The sequence below is a fragment of the Sinocyclocheilus grahami genome, unplaced genomic scaffold (assembly GCF_001515645.1).
Source record: "Sinocyclocheilus grahami isolate Dianchi unplaced genomic scaffold, SAMN03320097.WGS_v1.1 scaffold475.1, whole genome shotgun sequence".
Lineage (NCBI taxonomy): Eukaryota > Metazoa > Chordata > Actinopteri > Cypriniformes > Cyprinidae > Sinocyclocheilus > Sinocyclocheilus grahami.
Genome location: NW_015505654.1, coordinates 681,152 through 693,992, shown reverse-complemented (window position 1 = coordinate 693,992; position 12,841 = coordinate 681,152).

Sequence of the window (12,841 nt, the reverse complement as noted above, 5' to 3'; positions counted from 1 at the left end):
TTTGTAAATACAACTTAACCACTGATTTCTAGTCGTGTCTAATTTTTGGAAGGCCAAACAAAGTAGTTTCGCTTTCACAACGAAACAGCATCACACACCGCGGCCTACAGTAAGCCGAGGCTGGGGAATAAAGTGAGGAATGGTGGGAGGGTTAGAGTGAGCAGAGGCGCGGATTTGAGAACGGCGCGGTCGAGGAGGACGAAGGAGCGTCCGGAAGGACATGTGACGACTCCGGGCTGGACTCCGCTTCTTCCACGGTGAAAGCCGATCCGGCGATCGACAGCGCAAAGTTGTAGTATTTCCTCAGCAACCAGCACGGATCAGCTCTAGGCATGACGAAGCAGATATCGTCCTCTTTTGGAAAACCAAACAAAGTAGTTTCGCTTTCACAACGAAGCACACAGCTTCTTTACGACATGGCAGCGGAAACTACAGCGAGAATAAAAGTTACGCCTTTCTTTGTGTGAACATTTGGGCGGCGTTATGCAAATCTTCCCACATAGTGAGGTAGATATGTGGGGGCGTGTTCGAACGAGCCGTTTTAGGTAGGCGTGGCTGACTCTTAACTTTTATAAAGAATATATCTTTGGATTTGAGACTTTAGGTTATTGTTTCTTGTTTACACAATTACAATGTGTATTTTGGTCTCACAAAAGGCTCTGGAGTGCACGCACATGTTTAACAGTGCTCATTCGATATCTAGTAAAGTGCCAAATAAAAAAAATCAGAAACTTGTATATTCAGGATATATGATAAAGAAAAGTTCTACTTAACAGTTACTTACCCTCACCGTGGATGAGAAGTCCTCTTCTGAGATCGGGTTTTCTAAAATGACAACAACAACAAATTGCGCATTTCAAAGTTAATCCAGTTCGTCGCGTGGTATCTGCTTGGGTCCTAAAAAATTGTGTTAATTTGACTTTTTTTTAATTATTATTATTGTTGACTTTACTCAATTACTTGTTGTTTTTCTTTATTAATTAAAGTAAACCATAAACTCTAACTGTAACATTTGTAGCTTTAAATTAAGTAATGTGCAAAACTGAATTTTTAAAGTAAAATCTGTTTATTTTAATGAGCCATATTTGCTGAGGGCAGGCATCTGCTTGGGTCCTAAAAAATGTGTTAATTTGACTACATTTTTTATTGTTGACTTCACTCAAAATTACTTGTTGTGTTTCTTTATTAATTAAAGTAAAAATAAATTCAATATGTTATGTAACATTTGTAACTTTAAATTAAGTAATGTGCAAAACTGAATTTTTAAAAGTAAAATCTGTTTATTTTAATGAGCCATATTTGCTGAGGGCAGGAATCATTTTTTTACAGTGTATATTCTCCCTCTTTCCCTTTCCACATACATTTTTATTTTAGTATCACTGAGATACTATTATAATTTTTATAAATATTTTGAATGTCTTTGTTTATATTTTCCATTTTTAGTTACAGTTGTAGAAATTTTGTTGTGTGTTTTTGTCATTCATAGTTTATATTCATTTTATTTTAGTTTTAATTATTACCTCAAGAAATATTGCATTGGCAACTAGATTAAATACAATTTGTTTAGTTTGTTATATTTTATTTTAATTCAGTTATAACGCTCATTGTATTTCAAGTGATGAAATGTTATGGTTTTAGTTTTAGTTAACTGTAATAACCCTACTATTTGCAGAAAAACCCTTTTCTCTTTAAAGTTTTTGCATTTTTTGATCTCTTACTTCTTAGGATGTTTTATGATTTTCGTGTTGTCTGATCTAGTGCTGCTTTCGTCTAATGTTATTTGTTATTGTTTCTTGTTCTTGCTAAATACATTCATGAGAATCATGTTGTGTGTAGGATTAAACAAAATGATAAAAAATGCCCCATTGACCCATATGAGAAGAGAAGTTTAGTCTTCATACTTCACAGACATCAGTTCATCATCAGGAGTTAGGAATTATCCACTTATTCTATTGCACACACCCACACACACACAGAGTCATGAATGCAAACTGAACCTACATCTTCCTCTGTCTGGCTCTTTAAACATTACATCATCTATCTTTATGGTTTAATTAGTTCATGTTGTAGAGTTCTGCTAGCATAGGGCCATCACTGCCTGTCTAAAACTCTGTGTTTAAGGGTAGATGTGCACTACAGAACAGATCCCAACTTAAACTGCTGGAGCCCCCTAAAAAATCCTCTTTGGAGGCATGTGTGAGGATTTATGGCACATTGTCTGAAAGAAACGGGTGCCAAAATGTCCAAATTCCTTCATGATCTCAGCAGCTTCCTCCCTCATGTTGCCTTCCCCGTTGACAGTTTTGAACGTTATGCTGTTGTGTTTGACATGACACCACGTCTGGTATTTCCATTGAGTGACATGAGAGATTGTTTAAGATACTGTGCTGTTAAGATAATGATAAAGTGCTGTTTATTTGAGAGGAATACATTTAGCACTGAAATAATATTATTTAAAACAGAGTAAACACAAAATGGAGGACGAAGCCCTCACATAGATTAATGATGTTCTGACTGAGCCTGATAAAGCCCATTGTCATAAACAAGTAAAAAAAAATTTGTTTTCTATACCTTGGCCTTTCTAGGATTTTTCAAACTGAGGTCCAGGGGCCCCTAGTAGGGCTGGACCAGAATATTCGATTATTCGGTAGGTTTGCATTCGATTTTCAATTTTGAGATTCGAATATTCTTTTTTTCTCTCTCTCTCTGGAACACCTGGCATCCCCCGCGAAACGGTTCTCATTCGCGCTTGAATATGAATCGCCCATGAGTGAACGTCATGAAAGTCATGATTCAGTTCATCTGGAAGAGAAGACAAAAATGCAGAAGACCTCAGCTGTGTGGGAGCACTTTAAATAGAGTGAGGACGAGACAAAGGCATTGTGCCAAATATGCGATTTGAAACTGGCCTACCACAACAGCACATCAAGTTTGAAAAAGAAAGTTCTGTTAGTACGCCTATAGTAACCTATATTGTTGGTGTAAAAATACCAGCTTTCCATTTTTTCATTTCTCGTTATCATTTTACACATAAAAACGTGCACTTAATTTGCTTGGAAAATACTTAATACTGAAAATACTGGAGAATACATAAAAAAACGTACAGTAGCCCAGCCTAACAATAATTTGTCTATAGGTACATCCCCAGTTACCTTGTTCTATTTAGGGTCCGTGTAACCCTTTGCAGTTCTTTGTTCAATTCGCACCATCAAAATGAACCAAATGAAAAGTTGGCTTCAAACTTTCATTTTCAATTTCTTTGGAGTAATTTACAAACGGATAATTGTCTCTCATTTTAATTTCAATTTTACGAGTTTGGGTTGTTGCGCCCGAATCTGATTTTTGAATAACATAAAAAATTACTCATTATTCAGATTTTCCACTTCTCTGTTTTGTGCTCCAGGTTGGACCGTACCGGTGGGGATGTGGATGTATTTACCCAGAGAGCTGTATGTATAGGCCCTATGCCTATGCATTGGCACGTCTGACCATGCAATAATTTATCATCAGGCCTCCATTAACTGTGTGACTGCACGTTAACAACCACAGATTTTCTGGAAGATGTGTGAGTGGATTGTGCTTGATGGTTACGAAAGTGTAATCCGCAGGTTAGTAGAGGAGCTGGGATACACATGCAAACAAGTTCAAGAGGTCCTACAGCAGCAATATGAACTCGGGAGAGGCTCCAGTATTTCCTCCATTTCTAAATTCTGCGCATCGAGGAACATTCATTGTTTTGATTACGCTTGGCTAGGGAGAGTTGGTGTGGATGCAGTCGTTCGATCAGCAGTTACTTTTTTCGCCCCTGTGTATGGTAGAAAGATGATGACTGGGATGTTGAGAGCTTCGGGATACAGGTTGGGCAGGGGCGGCGCCTGAGAATTTTGAACGCAGGTGCTGAGGGGGTGCTAGAACATTGACCGTTCTTTTTCCTCTTTTGCTATGTTATAAACAGGTGTCCTGACATTTTATCCTACCTGTCAGATTGTCCTACCAGGGTTTACTGATGCTTTCACTTTCGATTTTGCGATCTTGTCACGTTTTACAATAAAAGATAATTGTCTGTTTTGCATACATACACCTTTCACTTTTTAAGATTAAAACAAAAGATGGATTTATTGTTATTTTGAATTAAAAAGCACAACAACAATAAAACAGTAAGATACAATGACAAACAAGCTTACAAAAGGTTAATTAAAGGGGTATATGATGCTTTTTTTAAAGATCATTATTTGGTGTATTTTGTGTAACAGAATATGTTGACATAGGTTCATGAAATGGTCGTCCATAAAATGCATTGCTGTTCTGTTGTAAGTAATCTTAAAGATTCCTAAATGCATCTACTTCTGGAAGGCCAAATAAAATGCTTTTGCTTTCGCCTAGAAACACACAGCGTCTCCCTGACATGGCTGCTTCAACACTAACTGCGGTTACTGAAACCACGCCTTCTTTCTTTGCGTGCACATTTGGGCGGCATTATGCTAATATTTCCACATAGTGAGGTAGATATGTGGGGGCGTGTTAGAACGAGCCGTTTTAGGGGGGTGTGGCAGAGTCTTAACTTTGATAAAGAATATCTCTTTGGTTTTGAGACTTTAGTCTTTGCAATTTCAGGGATCTTTTCTATGCACAATCAGCTTGTAACACTCCAAAGAGAAAGGAAAACTTGAAATCGCATGATATGACCCCTTTAACAAAAACGAATAAGATGAGGCATGGCATACACCACATGCTGTATTACATAATGACCAATAAATTACAGAACATTTAGCAAACACTGAGGAATCAAATAAAAAATAATAATAAAAAAAAAATAATAATAAAAAGGCTCCATAGCATAACGTGAGGTAAACAGCAAAGATACGTTTTTCAAAATGAAAATAAAAATAAAAGTCAAACTAAACTTGCTGCCGGTGACAGTGCACATTGTAGGCTATACAGCTTCAGTGATTATAACAATAGTTTTTTTGAGAGTGCTTAAACTCGCGATAGATCAATGTTAGTGAAAATGTCACTTTCTATATATAATTTATTCGCTGTTTGAAGAACCGTGGAAAGGAAACATTATATAGGCTACTTATCAATTTCTAACATTTTTATTAAATTGCAATCACGTTAAATACAAATTCAGTCCATGCTTTCGCCTAGAAACACACAGCGTCTCCCTGACATGGCTGCTTCAACACTAACTGCGGTTACTGAAACCACGCCTTCTTTCTTTGTGTGCACATTTGGGCGCATTATGCAAATATTCCCACATAGTGACCTAGATATGTGGGGGTGTGTTAGAACGAGCCGTTTTAGGGGGATGTGGCAGAGTCTTAATTTTGATAAAGAATATCTCTGTGGTTTTGAGACTTTAGTCTTTGCAACTTCAGGGATCTTATCTATGCACAATCAGCTTGTAACACTCCAAAGAGAAAGGAAAACTTGAAATCGCATCATATGACCCCTTTAAACATTTTTTTAGCCTACATGACACCCATGTCTTGTTGATGGGTTTATTATGTTTAATACATTTGGCTGCTTTTAGCCTTACCCCAGAGTTGGTCCACTCTCTGCCTGATACAGCCAGACAGCGCTCTGGGTAAATACATCCACATCCCCACCCCCGCTCCCCCCACTGGTACGGTCCAACCGGGAGTGCAAAACAGAGAAGTGGAAAATCAGAATAATTTGTAATTTTTTATGTTATTCAAAAATCTGATTCGGGCGCAACAACCCAAACTCATCAAATTGAAAATTAAAATGAGAGACAATTATCCGTTTGTAAATTGCTCCAAAGAAATTGAAAATGAAAATTTGAAGCCAACTTTTCATTTGGTTCATTTTGATGGTGCGAATTGAACAAAGAACTGCAAAGGGTTACACGGGTTTGGCCTATTACAGTTTGTTTTATTCTATATAAGGGATTTCATTTAATTTTATTTAAACTGTTCGTTAATTAAAATGTGTGATGCTGTTATTGAAAGTATGCTACCGTGTACTTTATTTATTACAGTTCGGTCTGACGTCTTTGCGGTCTGACGTCTGAGTAATTACTGTGCTGCTATTTTCTGATTTGTGAGTGATTTGTTTGTTAGAAAAATGTTAGGCTACCTTATTAAAAGTATTGCTCTTAACAGACCTGTGTGTTTTGTATCACTAGTGCAGTGTCCATGCTCAGCCGCTTCCGGCTCGCGCTGTTCTGTAGTTTATTAAAGAGGTCATATGATGAATTTTTCCTTTCTCTTTGAAGTGTTACAAGCCCTTGGTGCATAAAGAAGATCTATAAAGTTGCAAAGACTAAAGTCTCAAATCCAAAGAGATATTCTTTATAAAAGTTAAGAGTCAACCACACCTACCTAAAACGGCTAGTTCTAACACGCCCCCACATATCTACCTCACTATGTGGGAAAATTTGCATAACACCGCCCAAATGTTCATGCAAAGATAGAAGGCATAACTTTGATTCTCGCTGTAGTATTGTTGTCACCATGTGTTTCATTGTGAAAGTGAAACTACTTTGTTTGGTCTTCCAAAAGAGGACGATATCCGCTTCATCATGCCAAGAGCTGATCCGTGCTGGTCGCTGAGGAAATACATCATCTTCGCGCTGTGGATCGCCGGATCGGCTTTCACCGTGGACGAAGCAGAGTCCAGCCCGAGGTCGTCACATGTGGTTGCCGCAAACCTCCGCTCACTCAAGCCGCCGGCTCTTTTGGAAGGACACGACTAGAAATCAGTGGTTAAGTTGTATTTACAACACTGTTCCAGAACAGTTCAACCCAAATATTAAGATAAATAAGATTAAGCCGGCTGTTCTGACTCACAGTTTGTAAGTACGTTTTCATTTAAAGGATTTGCCACTGAATGATTCAAACGTGAGTTTTGAGCAGTGTACAGTAGCACTTGTTGTTTGTCATTTCTCCGATCACAAATGCAGACATGGTTTTATGTTTACGCGGCACGATGCAAAGCAGCGCGTAAAAAGACAGTATAAGTCATTATAATCCATAATTATGTCCACTGGATGCAACAAGTGCCTCATTTGTAATGGGTTTTATTGGTTTTGTCTGGTCGTGCCGGGAGACGGCATCACAGTATGTTAAGGGGCATAACATTTCCGTCACACGCTTGAGGTATTCGGCCAATCACAACGCACTGGATAGCTGGCCAGTCAGAGCACACTTCGCTTTTCAGAACGATGAGCTTTGTAAAAATCTACGCGTTTCAGAAAGGCAGGGCATAGAGGAGAAACAATAATGTACAGTATGTGGAATTTTTTTTTAACCTGAAATAGCATAAACACATTTCATTACACCAAATACACAAAATAATGTTCTTTTTAGCAGGATCATATGACCCCTTCAAAAGTTTATTAATTCTGAAGGTGTCACGTGTCCATATTGCACCAAAAAGCGACACGGCGCTCCCTTGGGTCCGCAGCAACACACCCGTCACGATTGAAGTTGATTGGATGAACGGTTCTCGACATAATAAAAATGCAGACAGACAGACACACAGATATTCCTGCCTTTATTAGAGAGAAGAATATGTTCAGCCCCCTCCCTCCGAAGCTTTGAATATTCGGTGTTGATTACTACCGAAGCTTCGAAGCTCAAAAAATGATATTCGGACCAGCCCTAGCCCCTAGTAAAACATTTTTTTTTTTACAAATTGCTTCTCTAGGAATGTCAAAGTTTCCATGTTTACTTCAATGTATTAATTAAATGTTTAATGCATTTTCACACATTTATATAATCTGATAATATAACCGTTTCATTCTACTTTCTAAAGACTGTCTAAAGTCTAAAAGTTTGAAAACCTTGCTCTACACTACTATATTATAACGCCTCATAGTTTCATTAAAAGTGAAATGCATCACAGGCAAAAATAACATTCAAGACCATTCCTGTCTGTTACAGCATTGTCATATTTGTCTGCCTTTACATCTTGAACACATGCAATACAGACACGCAGTCATGCTTCAACGTGTTTAGACCTAAAAGAGATGTCAAAGTTCAACACACCAAAGATATATGCCTTCAGTCCAGGCGTATAGCTTGACCTCTGCCCTCACATAGTCATTACTCTTTCTCATCATATGTTTTCTGTTAGCCTTGCTTCTCTCCATTCCTTTCAAGCATCCAGCATTTCATCAACCTTCCCTGGACTTTTGATACTGTGTTTTCATCTCTGAATGCATTATCTTAAGTAAATGCTAGCATTATCAGCACTGACTTCCTGGGAATTCATTACCTTTTGGAATGCCTACATGTTGAAGGCTGCATATTTGCCATATCATATGGAGCTGTACATTGTCAGGTTTCCCAAAAATTTCCTGTGCGTCATTTCAACCCTATACTCTTTTTATACCAATTTCTAAAATTTTGTCACAGTTTAAGTTATGACTTTCTTTAGCTCAATAAGCATAGTTATGACTTTCTTTAGCTCAATAAGCATTGAGTAATATGTAGGCAAAGATTTGTAATTGGGGGAGGAAAACATGTTTACTTCAAGGGTTTGGATTTCAGTGCTGTAAGCATTATGTGTTTGCTTTCTCATGACACAATGACATGAAAAGGTCAAAAAATGCTTGCTACGTTTTCCAATATTATCACATTCTTGTGAGGAGACTTCAGGAAACATCCTCCACTGGGTTCCAGTCTGTTTACATAGCCATTATTTAGTGCTGTGCTCATTACACCAGAAGATGAAGATCTCATGCTTTAGTTGTCACAGTCTGAACTCCCACATGTGCTATGCTTGTGCTTGTTAATTACGTTTTCCATTAATGTACATCACAACAATTTAGGCCCAAGTAGGATTTTTTTTGGATATTTAGTTGGATATTATATGTAAATTGCTCACAGGAGGTGCGTTGTCTGTGTGGATGAGCAAGGCCAGATAACATATTTTAAAGAAGTATGTGAGCACAGACGCAAGCTGTCAACGTTCTGTTAGGTTGAACTTACTCAACGTGTGCTATTGCGTTGGAATGGTGGTAACAATCTTCAGTACTCAAGGGGGCGATAGAGTACATAGAGCACTCAATGCAGCCCTCAACAGGACATTTGCGAAAGACACATGAGGTGAAACATTTCCGCATCACTTTGAACTCACAAATTTGTCTTTAACCAATATAAAGTTGCATCATTTGGAAGTGACCTCTGAGTAAACAGTGCTTCATGCATTGCTACGCTATTGATCATGGAAAATGAATCTTCTTAGTTTGCAAAGTTTCAATTAAGTAAGTTTTGCTAACTTGACCAGGCTTTTAGAAATACAAATTCAAATATCTCTGACATTAAATGGAATATGTTATTAATCAGGTACCATAAGTTGCTACAAACACTTAACTTGCTTAGCAAAAATTTGTGATGACGGTAATTGACTTGGCATACAAAACAGAGCATAAAAGAAAGACATTTTGTGCATCTGAATAAGCATAAAGTTCCCAGATGACTTACTACTTACGGCCAAATTCTGAAGTGCTCATGCAGTGGACACAATATTCCACGAGACCACGGGCGATTAGTTGTGAATGGCAGTGAAGCTACGTAACTGATGCTTTTAGGTGACGTGATCATGACCAATGTGGTACATTCGAATTACATTCATACTACACATTTCAGTTACATGGAACACCCTTTTAACCATCTCAAAGAAGCACCTATTTAGAGATTATGCGATTTCAGATGCAGCCATTTAGGCTAATTCCTGTTGTAGCACCCCTTGTGGAAACGCTGAGAATGCAACACATGCTAGTGACACATTTTGCAAGGTAAACGACATAGGGAATCAAGATTGTGTGGTAGCTTATGTTTTTCTTCCAACTTTAGTGTGATAGACTGAAGTGCATTGAGAGACGGAATGGTGGAAAACCACAGAGAGCTGTGATCATGATTACACAAGGTCAATAAGCAAATACCCATAGAGACTACAACTGTCAGTGTACAAAGATTTGATGGGAAGAAAAACATGTTTCATCAGTGGCTGGTACCTCAACAAAGTCAAGATGATCTCTAGACAACATTACCTATAACAGCAGTCTGATTACATAAGATATTACCAACACAGAAGAGACAAAGGGATAAATAGTAAAATAGGTTTATAGAGTTCCTCATTTTACAAAAGCACATGGTTTAGTTCATATTTTGATAATATTACTGGTTACTGGACCTTTGCTAAACTTTTTCAGGCAACACAAGGCAACATCCATGAAACGCTGCTGAAAAATGCTGTTTTGGTTTAACAGATAGCTGAATAATTGCAAAGAAAGACTCAACATACCCAGCTATTATCAGCAATTTGAATCTTTTGCTGTCAGAACAATTGCCATTCACCCTGTATTTAGACATAAGGACCTCACTAATATAGAGGAATTTGTTATAAGATGAGTGAGTCTAGGCATGCAGTTCCTGTTGGGAATGTCTGTGACTTTGCTCTGCTGATTTCAGTAATGGTTTTGGACTTGGGGCAACACATTTATTGAAGAATAACTTTGAGGAATTCCAATCTGGACAATCAAATCTTAAGAGTAACTGAATGTTCTTGTTCTTCTCAGTTAACCCAATCAACCTATGGTCTTATTACATCTGAGACATTAAACAGAAGAAAACTTTAAAGTAAAGTTTAAAGTAGAAAATGGACTGTGTAGTGTGGTACCAGAAGTCATACATTGTTTGTGAGATGTTTGCTAGCTGCAAAAGATTTTCTAGATATCTGAAATGGCACAGATACTTTTTAGAGTTGTGCAATTACAGCCATAAAAATTTTACCACACAGTGCTTTCATACAGCGTTTCTGGCCGCCATGAATCAAACCATGGCACCACCGAACACATCAGTCACAGATTTGATGACACAAGCACTAGGGCTGTAATCAGCGTCTCACAAACACACAACAAGGGGACTTTCTGGTCTGTTAGCCACCCGCCTACACAGACAACCCCCTCTTTTGGTGCTACAGCATCAATTACAGCATGTGTTGGCTTTGCCCCTTCTAAGTGTTACTGGAAATGTTGCAGTGTATGAGTGTGAGCATGCACGTGTGTATGGTGATGACTTATTTTCTGTGATGTGTATTCCTTCAAACAATGTAGCATTGCAATCCCCAATGTCCTATATGGAAATTATTAACACATCTGTGTTTGCATGACAACCAAAAACCTCATCCTACAGCTGTTTTGTATGGTGTCTGAGAGAGCCCAACGCGCTGCAACTTAAGAAAACACATGCAAATAGAAAAAGCATCAGCAAATTAAATAAACATCTTCATCAGTTTGTCAACACACGCGCTGCAAATACTCACAACACGACCAAATACAGAAACGCATTGCATGTAGCACAGACCACAACGGAAATGTTTCAAGGGGACCCGAACAACCCTTACGAAAATTAACCATGGTTTTATTATAGCCTAGTAAAAGTGTAGTAATGATGTTCTTGGCGTATACCATTTTACCATTTAATTATTTACATATTTTTTGGGTGATTACTATTTGTGTAACTACACAAATACCATGGTTAAACTAGTGTGATTTGTCATTACCATGGTTTAACTATAGTAGCCTAACCATTTTTTTATAGTAAAACCATGGTTAATTTTTGAAAGGGAAGTTGTAAAAGTAAGTTAGCCAGCTTGCATAACGTTTAACAGTTACAAAGTTACATTGTGTATTTCGTCAGCTTATTTAGGCTAATAATATCGAAAAAAGCTAAGGAATCATATGATCAGGAAATCGCACCTTTCAGAATAGACACGTGTCCCAGCCAGGTTCCTCACTTGTTGCGGTTCCCATATACATTTCCGATGTCGTCTGTCCGTATTTGCAGTGCATTTCTGTATTTGGTCATGTTGTGAGTATAAGCAGCGCGTTTCTGTATTTGGTCGTGTTGTGAGTATACGCAGCGCGTTTCTGTATTTGGTCGTGTTATGAGTATTTGCAGCGCGTTTCTGTATTTGGTCGTGTTGTGAGTATAAGCAGCGCGTTTCTGTATTTGGTCGTGTTATGAGTATTTGCAGCGCGTTTCTGTATTTGGTCGTGTTGTGAGTCTCTGCAGCACGTTTCTGTATTTGGTCTTATTGTGAGTATTAGCAGCGCGTTTCTGTATTTGGTCGTGTTGTGAGTATTAGCAGCGCGTTTCTGTATTTGTTTGTGTTGTGAGTATTAGCAGTGCGTTTCTGTATTTGGTCGTGTCGTGAGTCTTTGCAGTGCGTTTCTGTATTTGGTTGTGTTTTGAGTATTAGCAGCGCGTTTCTGTGTTTGGTCGTGTTGTGAGTATTAGCACCGCGTTTCTGTATTTGATTGTGTTGTGAGTATAAGCAGCGCGTTTCTGTATTTGGTCGTGTTGTGAGTATTATCAGCGCGTTTCTGTATTTGTTCGTGTTGTGAGTATTAGCAGTGCGTATCTGTATTTGGTCGTGTTGTGAGTCTTTGCAGCGCGTTTCTGTATTTGGTCATGTTGTGAGTCTTTGCAGCGCGTTTCTGTATTTGGTCGTGTTGTGAGTATTATCAGCGCGTTTCTGTATTTGTTCGTGTTGTGAGTATTAGCAGTGCGTATCTGTATTTGGTCGTGTTGTGAGTATTTGCAGCGCGTTTCTGTATTTGGTCATGTTGTGAGTCTTTGCAGCGCGTTTCTGTATTTGGTCGTGTTGTTAGTCTTTGCAGTGCGTTTCTGTATTTGGTTGTGTTGTTAGTCTTTGCAGTGCGTTTCTGTATTTGGTTGTGTTTTGAGTATTAGCAGCGCGTTTCTGTGTTTGGTCGTGTTGTGAGTATTAGCACCGCGTTTCTGTATTTGATCGTGTTGTGAGTATAAGCAGCGCGTTTCTGTATTTGGTCGTGTTGTGAGTATTA